Source organism: Rattus norvegicus, chromosome 4 (genome assembly GCF_036323735.1).
Source record: "Rattus norvegicus strain BN/NHsdMcwi chromosome 4, GRCr8, whole genome shotgun sequence".
NCBI lineage: Eukaryota > Metazoa > Chordata > Mammalia > Rodentia > Muridae > Rattus > Rattus norvegicus.
Window position 1 is genome coordinate 11,982,360 of NC_086022.1, and position 18,513 is coordinate 12,000,872.

Below are 18,513 nucleotides of genomic sequence, written 5' to 3' on the forward strand. Positions count from 1 at the left end.
AGGGCAGTGCTTCTTCTGTTCTCTGACTGCTGACCCTGGAGCCTCGGTGACACTTCCGACAGGCCTGTGCACTGAGCATTGACTGTGCTGATGCAAACCTTAGTGGAGAGTCTAGACTGTCCTCCCGTCCAAGTGGTCATCCAGACAGGAGGAGCACAGCACATATTTTCGAGCCCGCTTAAGGAGAGAGAACATTCCGTGAACCATATTGTTTGCTGCTCCCTGCAGACTTAATCTCACTGGCTGCTACGCGAGCCCCATGAGGCTGAGATTATATGTTTAAACACCCGGAGTGCAGACATACTGAGGCTCAGTTTCAACCCTAGCAAGTGGCTCCTGGTTACAAGGAAAGCAAACGACTGGTACACATGAAATCAGCACGGCTCGGGTCCAGCTGACATGTTAGATCCTTTCTGGGCATATGAATTTAGGAGATGGTAATAGTATCATGGCCTTCGAGGTTCAACTCTTTCTGTTTTGTTTGCTGTAAGCCACAGTTGATCATCATTTCCACTTCATACCTCAGCGGCTGAGAGCTCTGCCATGGGTGTTTTCCATATATTTAGGTAAGAGAGCTGCAGGGAGTGAATTGGTGGAGTCTGCCAGTGAGCTTAGTATAAAGCCCTTGAGGGTAGACGTAGCATTTTCATGATGTAACAGCAGCACAGTGCTTGTATAGAGTGGGTCCTTAATAGAGGCTTGATGAGTGATTTTTAAAGATTTAGAAAATAGGACAGAAAGGATTCTGGGAGCCAGATCAACTTGCTTCTAGTCCCATGGCTTTCCTAATCATCCGTGTCCAGAAACATGGTGTCTTACTGCACAGCTCTGACTACAGCTTTAAATATCCCTGCACACTGCAGAGAACCGCGGGACCTGTGAGATTGCATGGCTGCGTTACTGTGGGTCTCGACTCAAACAGGCTTTTCTCATTTACTTGATAAGTTCCTTCATTTGGTAAAATTATATTGACGACATAAATTCATACTAGGCGCTGCATAAAAGGAGAAGCTTCCTCAAGTAACATGTGCTCCCAAACCAGGTCACTCTATCAACCCTAACGTCCGCAACCTATCCTTGGCCGGATGAGACCAGGCAAAAGTGAAAGGCACCGAGTCCATTGCCATTTTGGTTCCCAGCTCACTGTGAAGTCTTGGAGAAGCATGGGCTAGAACTTCTTCAAAGGGCCCGGCAGGAGTCTCCTTCTGCCTCGCTCTGTCCAGGAAGGCCACCAGGATGAGGACTTGAGGGGCCCCAGAGGAATTTAGCAAAATCAGGGAACTGGAAGGAGACCGGAGGATGGCGGCAGTGTATTATCCTCTGCGCCGCTCCATCCCATGTGACTAAGGACCGGCACCACCTTCACCAGTCCTTGCTTTCTCTCCTCTTAGGTCTGGAGTGGTGAGCCTTCCCTTATAATCTATTCTTTTCCCTACACTCTAGCTACACCCTCACCACCACCTAAGTTAATATGGTCACTAAATTTCCTGGGCTCCCATTTCTAAATTTCCACATCACAGGATAGATGTTATTATTATCGTAGTATCACAACACATTTTAGGTGTTTTTGTCATTGTTTTTGATATGGAGAAAAATGTTCTTACTTGGCAAAAAAAATCTTGCTAGAGAAACAAAAAGTATATTAGCTAGCTGTTACTGCACTAAAGATCACCACAAACTTAGCAGCTTAAAGAAGCCCACACTCTTTCTCTCACACTTCCTGTGGGTCAGGAGTCAGGCACAGCTCATTTGGTCCTTCCTCAGCGTCTCCCACGATGGCGGACCGGACGAATGGTTGGTTTCGTCTTTAAGTTTCACTGGAGAAGACATTTCCTTGCAGTGATAAGACTGAGGACCCAGGCTTCCTGCTGCGTGTAAACTAGCCTCAGCTCCTGCTGACCAGCCAGTTCCTAGCAGACACATCCTGTTTCCCAGCATGTGGGACTCCGTCCTTAGGTCAGCGAGGAGAGTCTCGTGAAGGCGGCTGCTACCAAGACGCCTTGTGTAACCTAACTACAGAAGGTACATTTGATTGTCTTCACTGTTTTATTCACTAGAGGCAAACTTCAGATCTTGCTCACAGGGGTGAGAAAAAGGCACAAATGCCATGAGGTGTGGTCCCAAAAGAGCATCTTACAAGTGGGAGAGGAATAGGAACTCTGCTGAGCGCTTGAGGGTTGCGTATGACCCAAGAGGGGCTGCGTAGGGACAAATGCAACATGCTTGAAAAAAGTGAGGGAATGAAAGAGGGGGGAGGGGGAGAGGGAGAGGGAGAGAGGGGGGAGAGAGGGGGAGGGAGAGAGGGGAGGGAGAAAGGAGGTGAGGGAGAAGGAGTGAGGGGGAGAGAAAGAAGGAGGGAGAGAGGGGGAGGGAGAGAAGAGGGAGAGAGGAGGGAGAGAGGGGGAGAGGAGGTGAGGGAGAAGGAGCAAGGGGGAGAGAAAGAAGGAGAGAGAGAGGGAGGGTGAGAGGTGGTAGGAGAGAGAGAAGAGGGTGAGAGGAGGAAGGAAGAGATGGGGAGGGAGGGAGGGAGAGAGATTCACACACATACACACACACACACACACACACACAGAGAGAGAGAGAGAGAGAGAGAGAGAGAGAGAGAGAGAGAGAGAGAGAGAGAGAGATATTAAACTAGGAGAAAGGAACCAAGAAGATGAAACAAGGTTGCAGACATGACTGCCTGAGTTCCGTGCCCAGGACCCACATGGTAGAAAACAGACTCCTACAAGTTGTCATTTGACCTCAAAGTGTGTGCACATGCACACAGGCATAATAAAATTTAAAATAAGTACAATGTCAAACAGACAAAAATTAAAACAAGGCTGTAATTAAACAAAGCCGGCAGAAAACCCAGGGTTCAGTCAGTGGGTCTTCTGGGAATGGCAATGCCTGCCTCCTGAACATAGGTCCTTGCACTACCCAAGGCCCCGAGAAGAGTCTGGCATACTCAGGAATGGAAGGCATAGGGGCTTTTGCTTTCGATGCCGTGGACATTCACTTCAAGTCCCAAGTTTGACCTAAAAGAAGAGGTGTGGGGCAGAAGGAACTTCCAAGGACACGAGAGCTGAGAGAACCTGGTGGCCATAATTCACCACAATCTTAGACAGGCTCTTGAATTTCTCTTACTCATGGAAGTAGACAGATATCTTGGGGGCTGGGAGCTCCTCCAGGCACACTGCAGTAGATGTAAAATAGATTTGAACAAGATCACGTCTCAATGGGGGAGGGGAGAAGGGGGAAAGGAGAGGGGGAAGAGGAAGAGGAGGAGTGCACAAGGAGACAGCACCGAGGCTGAATGGAGGTATGGATTCTAGCTAGCCTGTATACAGAATCCAGGTGTTTTATTATTTATTTAAGCTGCCAGCCTAAACCGGGCAGGTTTGGGAGCTGTTTTAACCTACATGCCTCCCTTGTGACTTGCTGTGTGCTCACCGTCCATCTCCCCTTCTGGTGGCTTCCATCCCCCTTCTCCTCTCTCCTCCCCTGTTTCCTTCTACCAGTGACCCTCAGACAGGAAACTGAAAGCCCACCTACTTCTTTCTACTGCCCAATCACAGGCCTTAGCCTTTATTGACCAACTAACTTGGGGAGTAAGGTTTACACAATAAAAGCTGGTGTGAGAACTCACTGGCCTGGGGGCAACCAGTGTTGGGATACAGCACTTAGCATCCCAGCACCAGACCAACTCTAACAAGGCGACCTTTGCAGTGCACCTCAATCACACTATGTAATACAAGATATATGGTCACTAAACCTTTCCTACGTGCCCTGGGCCTACATAACTGAAAGGAAATTAAGAAAGAATGTATTTTACCTACATGTTTGATCCGTGCCACAAATGCTACCAAGTAATATTATCCTATTTCAAAAACTGAGGCATAGAGATAAAATAGTTTGCATAAGGTCACACTGCTGGTTAAGAAGCAGATCTTCCAGTTTAAATTTACCTCAGCTTGAAGCTCGCTTGCTTTGTATTTAGTGATGCTGGAACTAAGTCCAGGGCCCCATGACAGGCTGAGCACGTGCCCTACCACAAAGCTGCAGTCCTTTATGCCTTTCTCCCTGGTAAAGCTTTGGCCATGTGATCATATGTAAATACAGCCAGCTATGATTCACTCCTAAGGGCAGACTCTTCTCTCCCTGTGCAAATTGCTGCCTGCCCATTGAACAAATCTGGCATTGTAATGGTACTGGAAAATAGTGGAGCCGTAGCCACAGTGTCTACAGCAGGAGCCTGAGCCCAAGGAGGCCTGCAGTAGGCTGTGTAGGCCAGTCAAGGCACTGAGTCAGCTTGCCTGAGGAGAATTTGCCTTAGTAACCAATGACCCTGTCATCCTTCCCCAGGGCTCATGTGGAAGGGTTAGGTTCAAAAGATTTTGCCCTTTCATTTGTGAGAAATAATTGCTATTCTGTGGTTCGTGGTGTTTTCACACAACATGTGCTATTGTTCCGAATTCTTACTGTTCAGTTTCAAACAATTTCAAAGGCAGAGTAATAAGAAGTCTTCTTACACCGGACTGGATAAATACATATAAATACACATATAAATACAACCTAAAACAGCAACCGTTCTTCCCACCATTCCTAGTGTCTCACAGTAACATATAACAGCCACAATGGTAGCAGTAGGCCTGTACATCACCGTCTTCCCACCATGACAATAACGAACTAAACCTCTGAACCTGTAAGGCAGCCACAGTGAAATGTTTGCCTTTCTAAGGGTGCAGTCATGGAGTTTCTTCACAACACTAGAAACCCTAACAAAGACATGGGGATATCTACTGGAGCAGAGTTGACCACTTATGAGGTCAGACCTTAGAAGAAAACTGATTCTCGCTCCCAAGAAGCCTGTTGACTGTCTGCAGCTCCCCAGCTAGAGGGTGAAGGGTTAAGTAAACTTCGTCTCCCTACCTGCTAGAACGGTGACTAGTTGATCGTGTGTAGGCAGCCACAGCTGCCGAGTTCATGAGTGCAGAGGTCCTATCACACCCTGTTTGTGTCTAGCCCTTCCCAACCTGTGGCTTCTGCAATCTTTCTGCTCTCTCTTCCCTGGTGGCTCCTGCGCCTTCAGGATAGGGTGTGTGATACATGGTCCACTTATGGAATAGAATGCTGTTCCATACATTCATTCACAGACATTTATTCTCTGAAATTTGGCTAACTGTGAGTTTCTGAATTAACTATCTCACAGAGACTTCTTTGATGAGGGTTGAGAGCTATACAATCTACAGAGGCAAATGTACAAAGAGATGCACATCGTACAGATGTATGCGGTTAGATGCTGTGTCCATTTAAAAATAGAACTAGGTTCTCCCGTAGGGCCTTTAAGTTCCCCAGCCACTGGATCTTGGTATATTTACAGCAGCAGGCAGTTTTTTTCTCTTGTGGATTGGGCTTTAAAGGCCAGAAGGAAGCAGGAGGTTATCCCAGTCACATTCGTGTGACTATTGTAATCATAGGCCTGTCTAGATAGGACTCACATCCATACAAACAGTGACAATTTTCTCCTTCAGCTGCCTTCACCTTCTGCTACTGTGAAAAGTAGCCATCAGGGAGGTGGCATCCTCTGCCATAGCTGCTTGATCTTTCCATGTCCTGTGACCAAAACGTGTGGTATCTTTAGGGACTTACCACCAAGTTCTGATGCGTAACCAAGACCCATGGCAAGAGTCTAACAGTCTGTATTGTTTTGAGGGTCTCTGAAACACCTCTGACCAACAACTCAAAGGGAGAGATTCAACACTGACCACTGGGCTTTTAATTTGGCCACCAATGACTTCTGGGTTCAATGTTTGAAAATAATTGACATATGTATTTATTTTGGTGTGTGTGTGTGCGCGTGCACGCACCCGTGTGGAGGTCAGAGGACCACTTGTCAGTATTCTCCTTCTACCTTCCACCATATGGATCCTGGTGACAAGTTCTTTTTTGTAAGCCCCCTGTGTGTTTGTTTTGGGGATGGGGTCTCTATGTTGTCCCAGCTTACCTCTTAGTTCTAAACCAAAATGGTCCTTCTGCTTCAGTCATTCAAGTAGCTGGGGCTATAAGCCTGTGCTGCTGTCTTCTCTGGGGCTCTCTTCTGAACCAGATAGCCCTGAAGAAGAAACTCTGAAAACTGGTTCACCGAAAATCATTAGCGGTCTCTGTAATTGCCATTTATAGCGAATATCTAAAAATATTTGGAAATTTCAAGCGAAGATGAAGAATGCACTCATTATAAGAATTGTAGCGATTTTTGTTAGGAGAGTCTCCTAAGGCCTCTCACGGCTCGCACTTTTCCTCGTTGGGTTGAGAGCTATCAGAAGCACTGGTGGGAGGAGCAGAACAAGCCCAGTGCAGGGTAGCACTGCAGTGAGGACATCTTGCCCATGGCAGAGTCTTTCCTTAGCCATGCACCAAACACGTTCATTGCATTAGACTAATTAGGTCTAATGCAATGAACACATGTTTCACAGCCAAACATCCCCGTGTTTCACTAATATGAAAGATTGCGTTTGTAATCTTACCTTACAATGAATTTTTCCCCCTGTTAACTAAGGTTAGACTTTTTCAGGAATAACGTTGCTATTCTGTGAAATTGTTGTCAAGACAACAGCTTGGTCAGAGCAATAGATAGTTGCCCTGAGATGGCAGAAGGCATCACCCAAATGTCTGCTTCCTTTTGGGCTTATTAAGACAACATTTCAGCATTAGTGCGTATGGTGGGTTAAATACGAACACCCCCTCCCATAGGTCCATATATTTGAACACTTAGTCCCCAGGGAGTGAAACTGTTGTAAAGAATTACAACGAGTAAGGGGTGTGGCCTTGTTGGAAATCTGTCATTCTCAGTCTAGCTCTGGACAACTGTTCCAGTGTCACGTCTGCCTTGTGCTTCCAGGCTCCCAGCCCTGATGCTGATGGACTCTGAAACGCTAATCAAGTCCCCCGTGAGATGAAATGTTTTCTTTTGTAAGAGTTACCTTGGCCGTGGTATCTCTTCACAGCAATAGAAAGAAAGTAGGAAAGTAGGCAAGCAGGTTTCCCACAGAGACCCACAGGGACCATGACCAGCTAAGCTGCCGCTCTTCCCTAGGGTAAAATGGTAATCAATTTCCAAGCCTTAGACCTTTTACAATTGAATTGGATTGACAAACCAGAAACAAGATTTGGTTTTCACCAGCATCTGGGGAGTAGAACTCCCCACCACACCATTAAGCACTTCTTGGCAGTGGCTCGCTGGCTGCTCCTGACGGCTCTTGGCAGGAGCTGTAAGGGAATAGGTCCTCCTCTAACACCCTAGCGATTCACAGTTGATTGATAGCACTCTCTGGGAATGGCAAGTCCCAGTCCTAAGGGATGCCACAATGAAAGCTCACCAAATGAAGTGTTTAATTTTATCAACCCAAGAATAAGTACGGAGTTTTTCCTCCTGCGGTTCCTTCAGGCAAAACAGCCTTCTGTTAGAGGCTGGACTCCAGGAGCACTCCCCAGATCAGTCCCTGTGAGAGACCATGTAAGTTGTCACAGGGGGGAAACATTTGAGTAAATGCAGATCCGTTGAGTTCACTACTTATGGGCTGACAAGAGTTTTTAAAGAAATGCAACAAATAAACCCTAAAATATATCCAATGGGACAAGAATTAATTTCTTTTAGTTTTAAGTTAAGAGACTAAATTAGAGCAGATTTAAGATACAGAAAGGTTGAGGGGGAAAAAAGGTGTTTTCCATAAATCCCTGGATCTCCCCACAGCTCGGTTCTCCTCACTGTTACCATCCTGAGTTTGCTACACTTGATGAGCTGATATGAGTACCTCAGGATTGCGATTAACAGTGCCACCTCAGGACTCAGGCTGTGCTGCAGGTGCGCATGAGAACAAGCATCCACATTAGGGCACCACGCACTGCTGCTATGCCGCCTTACACATCCCTGTGCTTGTTTATTTGTCCCCTTCTTCTCCAGCTCCCGGCAGCCCCTACTTTCCTTTGTCTCCGTGGTGCTGTCTTTTTCAGAATGCGCTATATCCAGAACCATATGATAAGCACCTTTCCAGACCAGCTTTTTCACTGAACAACATGCATTTCAGGTTCCAACATTTTGTGGTTTCTTTTCTTGTTTAGCTTTGTTGAGATGCACGTACCCCAGTTTTGTTTTCATTTGCCTACCTGAAGGCATGTCAGATATTGTTTCAGATATTGGTGATTATCAGTAGAGCAGATGGAAATATTTGAGTGTATTTTTGTGTGGACGAATGTGCTTTAAACGTAATGCCGTGAGCATGGCTGTTTGATCATTTTGTGAGATGTGCTTGACTTTATGAGACGCTCGCACACTGTTTTCCCAAGTACCTGTACCACCTTCCTTCCTGTGAGTGTTCAGGGAGTCTTCTGGCTGCTCATCTTCTGCCCCAGAGTTTGTTACTGTTGGTGCCTTGGCCTTGAGCATCCCGAAGAGCCTCCTCTGGGTTCGTAGCTCTATTACTGCTTGGATGCACTCCAGAGCATCTTAAAACACACTCTTCTCCTACCCCTGCAGCTTAGAACTTTGTATCTGAGAGATGAGATTTAGGACCTTCATAAAACCGTAAGGTCAAATGATGGGAGTTATTTTTATTATCAGAATTTTGGTTTGTTTTTTTTTTTCTTAAGACAGAGCTTCAGATACTCCAGTATTCTAGTTCGCTTTTTATTGCTGTGATTTAAATACTCTGACCAGGGCAGTTGAGGGGAAGAGAGAATTTATTTGCCTTGCACTTCTCTCTAGGTCACAGTACACCAGCAAGGAAGGCAGGGCACGGACTCGGAGCAGAGCCGGGAGGCAGGAAGCACAGAGGAATTCTGTTTCCCAGTTTGACCTCTGACTTTCCCTGCTCAGTTAGGTTCTTATATAGCTAACCTACCCGGAATGAGGCTGGACCCTCCTGTACCAAGGGATAATCAAGACAATCCCTCACAGGTCAATCTACCTTCGGCAATTCCTCAATGAAGGATTTTCTCCTCAGGTGATCCTAGGCTGTGACATGTTGTTGACAGCCAAAACTAAATAGGACACCATAATAGGAGTATTTTAATAAGTCCTGGTGCAGGGTTCCTTCTGCCTTTGACCACTTCTGTTCCCAGATCTCACACACACACACACACACACACACACACACACACACACGTCTTATAATGTGCCTTATGCAGTACAATAGCTAGGCAGCTGCCCACCCTCCATGCTGGTAGTTTCTGCTTACTAATTGCTCTCCATCTTGGCTACTCTTAACTCCAATTACTTAGCCCTCTGGGCCACAATCTCTGGGCCTGGCTCTCTCCGTCCTGCTCCTTACTCCTGATCCCAAGCCTAGGAACCCTAAACGACCCCCCACCACACACACCTATTGACTGCTGGCATCTTTATTTGCCAATCAGAATTAACTGGGGGCAGGGTCCCTCAGTGTCTTGTGTGGCCTCTCATGCAAACAAATTTGGGGAACACAAATTAACATTACAACAGAAGCAGCGTTAGGCCAAACCCACTGGATACCCAGGCTGGCTGAGGCTGGCTTTGAATTCATGGTTTTCCTTCTCCACCCTCATAAGTACTGGAATTATAGACATGCACCACAGCACCCAGCTTATTATTATTGGAACTTAGAAGGTGTTCGTCAGCAGTGAAAGCCCACCAACCTGGTCAGATCACCTGCTTGATAAAATTTAGACATCTCCCTCTGCCTTTTTCCTCCCTTGTTTTGTTTGGTATACGTATCAAAATGGATTCATATAGATTTTTTCTTACTAGCACAGATTGAGAACCGCCATGGACACAAAACTGTATTTATTTGAAAAGTTTAAGGAGCCCTTTGGAGCATAATTAAAAATCAGTATGCAAAAGGAGACTGAATACTTATTAATATTTTAATATAAGATATGGAGTCTGAATACCTATCAATACTTTAATAAAGATACAGCGACGGAGGCTGCAGCTGCATAACCTTGGAGGTTTGCTGAATGTTATAAACTAGACATTACTTCTGTTTCATGATGTCTTCCCCTCTTTAAAACCTAACAATAAATTGATAACTTATAGTAATGGTGAAAGATTTAAATTTTAACCTTTATCACACATAGATTATTTTAGAGAACATTTTATTCTGTCACAGGAAGAATTTGATGCGTGGAAAAATGGAACCAAATATTAAGAGCCTCGCTTTAATTTTAAAGGGCTTGTATAGTCACTAAATAAAATTTTCTAATGCTCTAAAATTGTCATGACCTGTGCTGATATCATATTCACAATGAGATCATATTTCAGTAAGAGTGAATTTTCTGAAACAAGACTTTAAGTAATGCTTACACAAATAAAGCCAGACTCACTTGGATATAATATGTGTCTTCTGTAGTCTCAACACACCAATAAACTAATGAGCTATTCTCGACTACGCCATGTGGAGGCTGAGAAGGTCTTTCTTGGTCCTAGGGAGCTGTTGCTTTGGCTGTAGTCACTTGCTCTAGAAAGGGTAGCTCTCTGCAGGTATCCACAGCCCAAATAGTCTTCACCAGTAAGGCCCTTCTTTATACAGTCACTCTGGAGAAGAATTTGTTTGTAAATGCTCATAGGTAACAGGTGTGTGTGTGTGTGTGTGTGTGTGTGTGTGTGTGTGTATGTGTGTGTGTGTGTGTGTGTGTGTGTGTGTGTGTGTGTTTAGGGGTTGGAAACCTATGGTTTGTGCTGAGAAGGTCAGCATGGGAGACTCACGTGTGGCACACACCTTTAATCCCAGCAATCAGAAGGCAGAGGCAAGGGAATCTCTGAGTTAAGGCCAGCCTGGTCTACAGATTGAGTTCTAGGATGGTCAGGGCTACACAGAGAAACCCTGTCTCCAAAAACCAAAACCAAACAAACACAAACATAGGATTTCCATCTGTAACTCCAGCTGGCCTACAACCCATTGGGTAAAATGGGCTGGCCTTGAACTCACAGAGCTCTGCTTGTCTCTGTCTACCTAGTGTTGGGATTAAAGGCGTGTGCACCGTTCCCAACAAGGAATTTAATGTAGAAGAAATTCAGGGGCCCATAGAAACATTTTTAATGTCTGAAAACTTGAATGGGTGGGGTGTTGGCATTGTATAACTTTCGAATATCAGGAGTCATTGGAGAAAACCAGCCCTCTGGTGTGGCAGGCCAACAAAGGCTGAGGAGGCATGGGTAGGGAAGGGAAAACCCTAAGGTCTTTATGTCTGCTTTGGAATCTTTTTCTGTAGACAGGAGGGGGCTACCAGGATATTTTACTCACAGTGATGATTAGATTTGTGTTTTAAAATGGTGATTTTGCCTGCATTTCTGGAATGTTGGTTAAAATGGAGAAAACAGAAAGGAAAACAATCTGCTTCTCGCTATGGAAATGGCCGTGTGGTACACAGAGGGTCTGGCTGAAGGCACTAGACTAGAATTTAGATTAAAAGGCACTTTCCAGAGATACCTGGATGTGATCAGCTGAAAGTGTGTGGGAGGGACCTGCGCAGGGGGACAAGGGGGTGGGCTGTCTCCCAGAGTTCTGGTTTGGATGGTGACGCCTTTAACCTCTTCGTTATGTAGAAAGCACAGATTCTCTAATAAAAACTTCACACAAGAGACCAAACCCCACCCTCTGCCTCCTATTCTTTCCCTGCCAAGGGCTTGCTTCTTTGCTACTTTTCATTCAATTACTGGAACAAAATGGGATCTGAGATTTTTCAGACCATGACCAGTTCTTGCTTGGAGTGCCTGCCTAGTGCTCCAGTGGTTTCCTGGGAATGAGACAGATACGATTCGGAGTTGTGGCCTAGGCAGAAAAATTCTAGTCTCAGGCTCTCAGTAAAGAGGCAGGAAGGGTATGTACTATTTCCTTTTCTAAGTTTATTTTTCTCTGCTTTTGAGATTTTCATTGTAATCTTAAACTAAGGTATCCCAAGTTTATTGAACATGCCTATGTCTAGGGCTGGGGAGATAGCTCAAATTTTGAGAGCAGTAGTTGATTCCCAGCACCCTCATGATGGCTTACAACAGTCTCTAACTCCAGTTCCAGGGTATCTGACGCCCTCTTCTGGCCTCCTTGGGCACTGCATGCACATGGTAAACACCCACTCACATGCAGGCAAAACACCCATACACATAAAATAAAAATAAATACTTTTTAATAAAGTGCACGTCTTCAATAACTTCTACAATTGTGACAGCAGTTACTGAATGTCTGTGTTAAAACAGAAAGTTTTGAGGAGGAAGAACAAATCCCCAAATGTCTGACTGGAACAAGCTTTATTTTAGAGGTACACCAGCCCCAGGTTAAGTTGGGATTGTAGAGGGTGTCCCTAGATGTAAGGAAAATAAGATTTTTATATAGCCCAGGGGTAGGGGCTTTCCAAATGGAGGAGTTGTTGGGTAAAGTAGTTGGGTTGACAGGGCAGTACATAAGCATAGCACATTAGTTAGAACTGGAAACAAACCAGGACCGCCATTCCTGGAACAGGCAGTACAGAACCATTCACAGTTAGGTTACAAGTGGGAAATGGAGGTCTAAAAACAAACAGGCATGGGTCTAGCTTGTCTCTACTACAAGATGGCTTTCAGACCTAAGATGGGGGCAAGCCCACTCCTCGTCTGCTCTGCAGGATGTCATGTGTGATTTCTTCTCACATCCATGATACCTGTGAGGCAGAAATCAGTCTCACTGCTGACGTCTGTCCCCACCCCCAGCATAGCTGTAGCCATTTTGGTCCACTTCCCCCAGCTATTTCATATGGTTGCTGTAATGTGCCTGCCAGTCACTGACACAGAGAAATAACTTGACTCAGAGCAGAGTCATGCTGACCACATACCCTGTTGTGTTCTGTGTGTTCTGGGGTTTGTTAATCTTAAGAAATTCTACAAAGCTTTACGTGGGACCCATCAAATTAAAGGTCAACATGAACTGTTCTGTCCAAAATGGCTAGAATCAGAGCAGACCATCAGGAGCACTTCCTGTAGCTGCATATGAGCTCACTGTGGTTTTCATGTTTTTTTTTCCTTTATAAGCTGACAGAGAAAGATGTTCAATGTTGTGGCTCAGCCTCTGTCTGAGCTATGCGGTCCTGATCAATGAGTCTTAGGGTGTTCGTTCAATAAACCATCCCTGTCAGATCATTGGTGTTCATGTGGTTCATGGGGTGATTTTTGGACACCCCCCCCCCCGTCACCACTTTAATGATTAAATAGGAACTCTGTAAGCGTAAGAATTTTTCCTTAGGTCAGACCTTTATTAACAAATCTGTAAAAAGAGCAAGTTTTTGTAATTGTTTTACCTGACTCCAAACCCTTTGAAATTCCATTCATCATACTGGTTAAAGACATACCTAGAAACATGAACAGAAAATACTGGAAATTTTAAATACAAACGAAAGGGGAGGCAACACGTTATGATGAAGCCTGTGTATCCCTCATTTATCTTTAATGACTGATTCATTCAATCTCATTCCCTTTCTACTGGCTTACTATTTCTTTAATATCTCCTCCTATCCATCTCTTTTTTTCAGTTGAACATAGATATGATGTTATTTCAGTTAAAAAATATATGTAGTTTCAAAAGGTAAGTATTTGGTCTGGAGAGATGGCTCAGCAGTTAAGAGCACTGACTGCTTTTCCAGAGGTTCTGAGTTCAAGTCCCAGCAACATGGTGGCTTACAATTGTCTGTAATGGTATCCAATGCACTCTTCTGGTGTGCTCATATATAAAAAATAAATACATCTTTTTTTTAAAGGTAAGCATTCTAGACAAACAAAAAATAAACAAACGAAAAGTATATTTGTCATAGTTAGCATCCTAGTTTCATTGATTTTATTGTTATAAAAGACCCTGATCTAAAGAAGAGCGCAAGTGATGGCTTATCTGTTTAGAGTACTTGCTGTTCCTCTGAAGGGCGTAGGATCAATTCCTAGCACCCACATAGTGGCTCACAACCATTCCATAACTTCAGTTCTAGAGGCCCTAACACCCCCTGTTCACCTCCTAGGGTACTAGGCATGCACACAGTACACATACATACACTTAGGAAAAACATCCATGCATATGCAGTTCAGGACCTGTTGCCTTCTTGTCAATCTCTTTTCTGCTTTCTGACCATCCTAGGGAGTTCATGCTCCTTATGTCTTAAGAGTCTATTTCACCACGGGTCTAGAAGCAACATGGGCTGAAACCTACAGTGGGCTGGGTTTTCCATATCAATTAACTTAGTTAACACAGTCCCCCATAGACATGCCCACAGACCAACCCACTGTAGCTCCCTACAGTGGGCTGGGTTTTCCATATCAATTAACTTAGTTAACACAGTCCCCCATAGACATGCCCACAGACCAACCCACCATAGCTCCCTACAGTGGGCTGGGTTTTCCATATCAATTAACTTAGTTAACACAGTCCCCCATAGACATGCCCACAGACCAACCCACTGTAGACAATCCCTCACCGAGACTCTTTTCAGGTGATTTCTAAGTTATATCAAATTGAAAATTGAAGCTAGGTATTACAGTTGGGTATTAAAGTGTTTCTCCAGTGTCTCGTCCTTTGAAACCTTGGTTCCCATGCAGCAGTGGGTTTTTGGTAAGTGGCTGGGTAATGGAAGGTCTGATTTCATTACTGGCAGATTCGTAATTTGGTGGGAAGTGATGAAATTTGGTAGAACCTGGTTAGCGAATACAGGTTATTTAAGGGTGTGTCTTTGAAGTGTGCATTATTCCTTGTCCCTTCTTGTCAATCTCTTTTCTGCTTTCTGACCATCCTAGGGAGTTCATGCTCCTTATGTCTTAAGAGTCTATTTCACCACGGGTCTAGAAGCAACATGGGCTGAAACCTCTGAAACTCTTATTAAACTAAAATACATCTTTCTCCCTTATCAAGTCATCTTGTCACTTCATTTTAACATTCTAACACAGCGATCAACTATAATGCTATTATTGCAACTAAAGAAGTAGGGTATACATTTCTTAACATTCCATCCATATTCCTATTTTCTTTTCTTTATGTGTTATGTTTAGATGTGCTTCTTTATATTTATGTATGTACATATGTATGTGCATGTGAGCATGTGTTCATGTGTTTCCGTGGAGACCAGATGACAGCCTTGGGTGTCATTCCTCAGGTGTCACTGACCTTGTTTTTCAGACTGGGTCTCTCATTGGTTGGGAACTCTTCAAGAAGGCCAGGCTGGCTGAATACCAAACCCCAGCTATCATCTGTCTCTGCCTCCCCAGCTCTTGGATTACAAGCATGTACCTGGTTTCGTTTTTTAATGTGGACTCTAGGGTTTGAACTAATGTCTTTGTGCTTGCACAAGCTATGCCCCCAGCCTCTTATACATTATTTTATTCAGTTTGTTGTTTGAATAAGGATGAGTGGGACCAATTTTCTTTCTGTTTTGCTTTTGCTGGTTGTTTATTATTTAAAAATGTCTCTTCATTCTGGTTTATCTTGGACTGTGTAAGAAGAGGATTGGGCTTGCGGGAACTAAGGAAACTGTAGCTGTATTTTGTGTGTTGGTAACTGTGTCTCTCTATCCTCCGAATGTCCTGTGGCAGTTAAACATCTCTGATGCTGCAGTTACAGTCTTTCTACTGTATTAGAAACCCAGAAATTGGCACAGGCACTAGCAAAAGACCCGGGATTCATTACAATGTAGTTTCCATATTTACATTGAGGCCTTGACCTCTTCCCTTTCTAAGAAAATCATGGGAAGAAATATCCTAGTAGAAAGATCTGTCCATCATAATGTGGGGAAGGAAAAAGAATCACCTTTCCTCATGAATATTCTATCTATCTCATGAATATTCTGTCCATCTCATGAATATTCTGTCCTTCTCACAAATATTCTGTACATGTTATGAATATTCATATACCTCTTAAACTGACTGCCCCCTTTGGGTCTACCTGCTGCAGTTTCTCTCTCCAGAGTGCTTATCCTTTGCACTGCTAAGTAAACTCCACTTAAACTGTGTGTGCCACTTAGCTGAGCTCTCTCCTGGCAACATCTATGATTACACTCAGGGCCACAGGAGCTAGGAACATTTCAGTAATAAATAGTAGATAAAGTAACAAATCACTACTGACTTGGGCACTATGGCAGGAGTCAGTCTCTGTGCCGTATCTTAAAGAACATGCAAAGGTTGCAACATTGAGCACCCATGACTCATGAAAACGGTTTGTTCCGTTTCCTTTGCTGACTGCTTAAAACACAAGCTAAAGAAGCAAATGAATACAGAGGTTACATATAGACCTGTATAGTTAAAATGCTACAGAATAAGACATTTAAGTGTTGTACGTATTTAGTTTTCCTATAACACGGAGTACATACCAGACTCTAATCTGATGGTGTTTGCAAGGTTTGAAGTTAGTGATGCAGCCTCAGGTCCTTCTCCTCCTTCCTTCCAGCTCATGGGTGGGTGGTACCCTTCTTTCTTTTTGTCTTTCCAGAGGTCCTTAACATTTATTTAGGCACGATCTGATCCCAATTTCAACTGTCCAAATTTGTTCATGTTTTGTCCCATTCTCTGAACAAAAATCTTTTCCTAAAAGTCAAACCAACCCCCCCAAAAAACAAACAAAAACAAAAACAAACAAAAGTCAAGACAATGTAATAAAAGCTGATGGTATCTGCAGTAAAAAATTCTAACAGAGAATTATGGGTCAAGTCTCATGCCTACACTGGGTAACCCTGGTCAAGTTGCTTAATGTTGCATTAAGATACTGAATTACAAAATAATTGTTTTGAATTTAAAAATGAGCTGCTGTAAGGCATGACTATATTTCCCTCTACATTTTTAGCTAGTTCCTTCCTCCAACCTCGGTTTTATGTGATGAGCTATAGTGGGTTTCCTTCCCTAGGTTCTCTAGAATGCTTTTGGAGACCAAATTTGGAGAGAGCAGGACAATACATGAGAGAAAAATGCAGCACGTTGGAGAGCTTGCTTGATTCTTTGACCTATTAGAAAAGCCTGTGCTGGCTGAGAAGACCAAGCGTGTTGGCATACACCTGTGACCACACACCTGTGACCACACACCTGTGACCACACACCTGTGACCACACACCTGTGACCACACACTTGGGAGGCTGAGGGAAAGAAGGTCTAACTAATGTACAAGGTCAGCTTGGAATTCATCGCAAGACCTGTTTCCAAATTTAAAAAAACAAACAAACAAACAAACAAATGTAGTGGAGGAGCATTTGCCTGTCATAAACAAGACCCTGGGTTCAATTCCTAACATTACCAAGAAAACAGAATAGTAAATAAATCAAACTCGAACCAACGACGACAGAAAATCTTATCAATACGGAAGCTAAAAACATTTTTCTGAATTTTCATTCGTGGGTAGAGCCAGAGTTTCCTGGGTGGGGCTGGTTGTTAGTTGGTGTCCATAGACAGTTCTAGTTTTCCTTGCTGCATTTGAAATAAGCCTTCTTTTCGTAGCAGGGGATGGAATGAAGCTCATTAGTGTCAGAGACTCAGATTTCCTTTTAAAAGTTCTCTGGGAGAAATGAACCCACATACCTATGGTCACTTGATTTTTGACAAAGGAGCCAAAACCATCCAATGGAAAAAAGATAGCATTTTCAGCAAATGGTGCTGGTTCAACTGGAGGTCAACATGTAGAAGAATGCAGATCGATCCATGCTTATCACCCTGTACAAAGCTTAAGTCCAAGTGGATCAAGGACCTCCACATCAAACCAGATACACTCAAACTAATAGAAGAAAAACTAGGGAAGCATCTGGAACACATGGGCACTGGAAAAAATTTCCTGAACAAAACACCAATGGCTTACGCTCTAAGATCAAGAATCGACAAATGGGATCTCATAAAACTGCAAAGCTTCTGTAAGGCAAAGGACACTGTGGTTAGGACAAAACGGCAACCAACAGATTGGGAAAAGATCTTTACCAATCCTACAACAGATAGAGGCCTTATATCCAAAATATACAAAGAACTCAAGAAGTTAGACCGCAGGGAAACAAATAACCCTATTAAAAAATGGGGCTCAGAGCTAAACAAAGAATTCACAGCTGAGGAATGCCAAATGGCTGAGAAACACCTAAAGAAATGTTCAACATCTTTAGTCATAAGGGAAATGCAAATCAAAACAACCCTGAGATTTCACCTCACACCAGTGAGAATGGCTAAGATCAAAAACTCAGGGGACAGCAGATGCTGGCGAGGATGCGGAGAAAGAGGAACACTCCTCCATTGTTGGTGGGGTTGCAAACTGGTACAACCATTCTGGAAATCAGTCTGGAGGATCCTCAGAAAATTGGACATTGAACTGCCTGAGGATCCAGCTATACCTCTCTTGGGCATATACCCAAAAGATGCCCCAACATATAAAAAAGACACGTGCTCCACTATGTTCATTGCAGCCTTATTTATAATAGCCAGAAGCTGGAAAGAACCCAGATGCCCTTCAACAGAGGAATGGATACAGAAAATGTGGTATATCTACACAATGGAATATTACTCAGCTATCAAAAACAACGGCTTTATGAAATTCG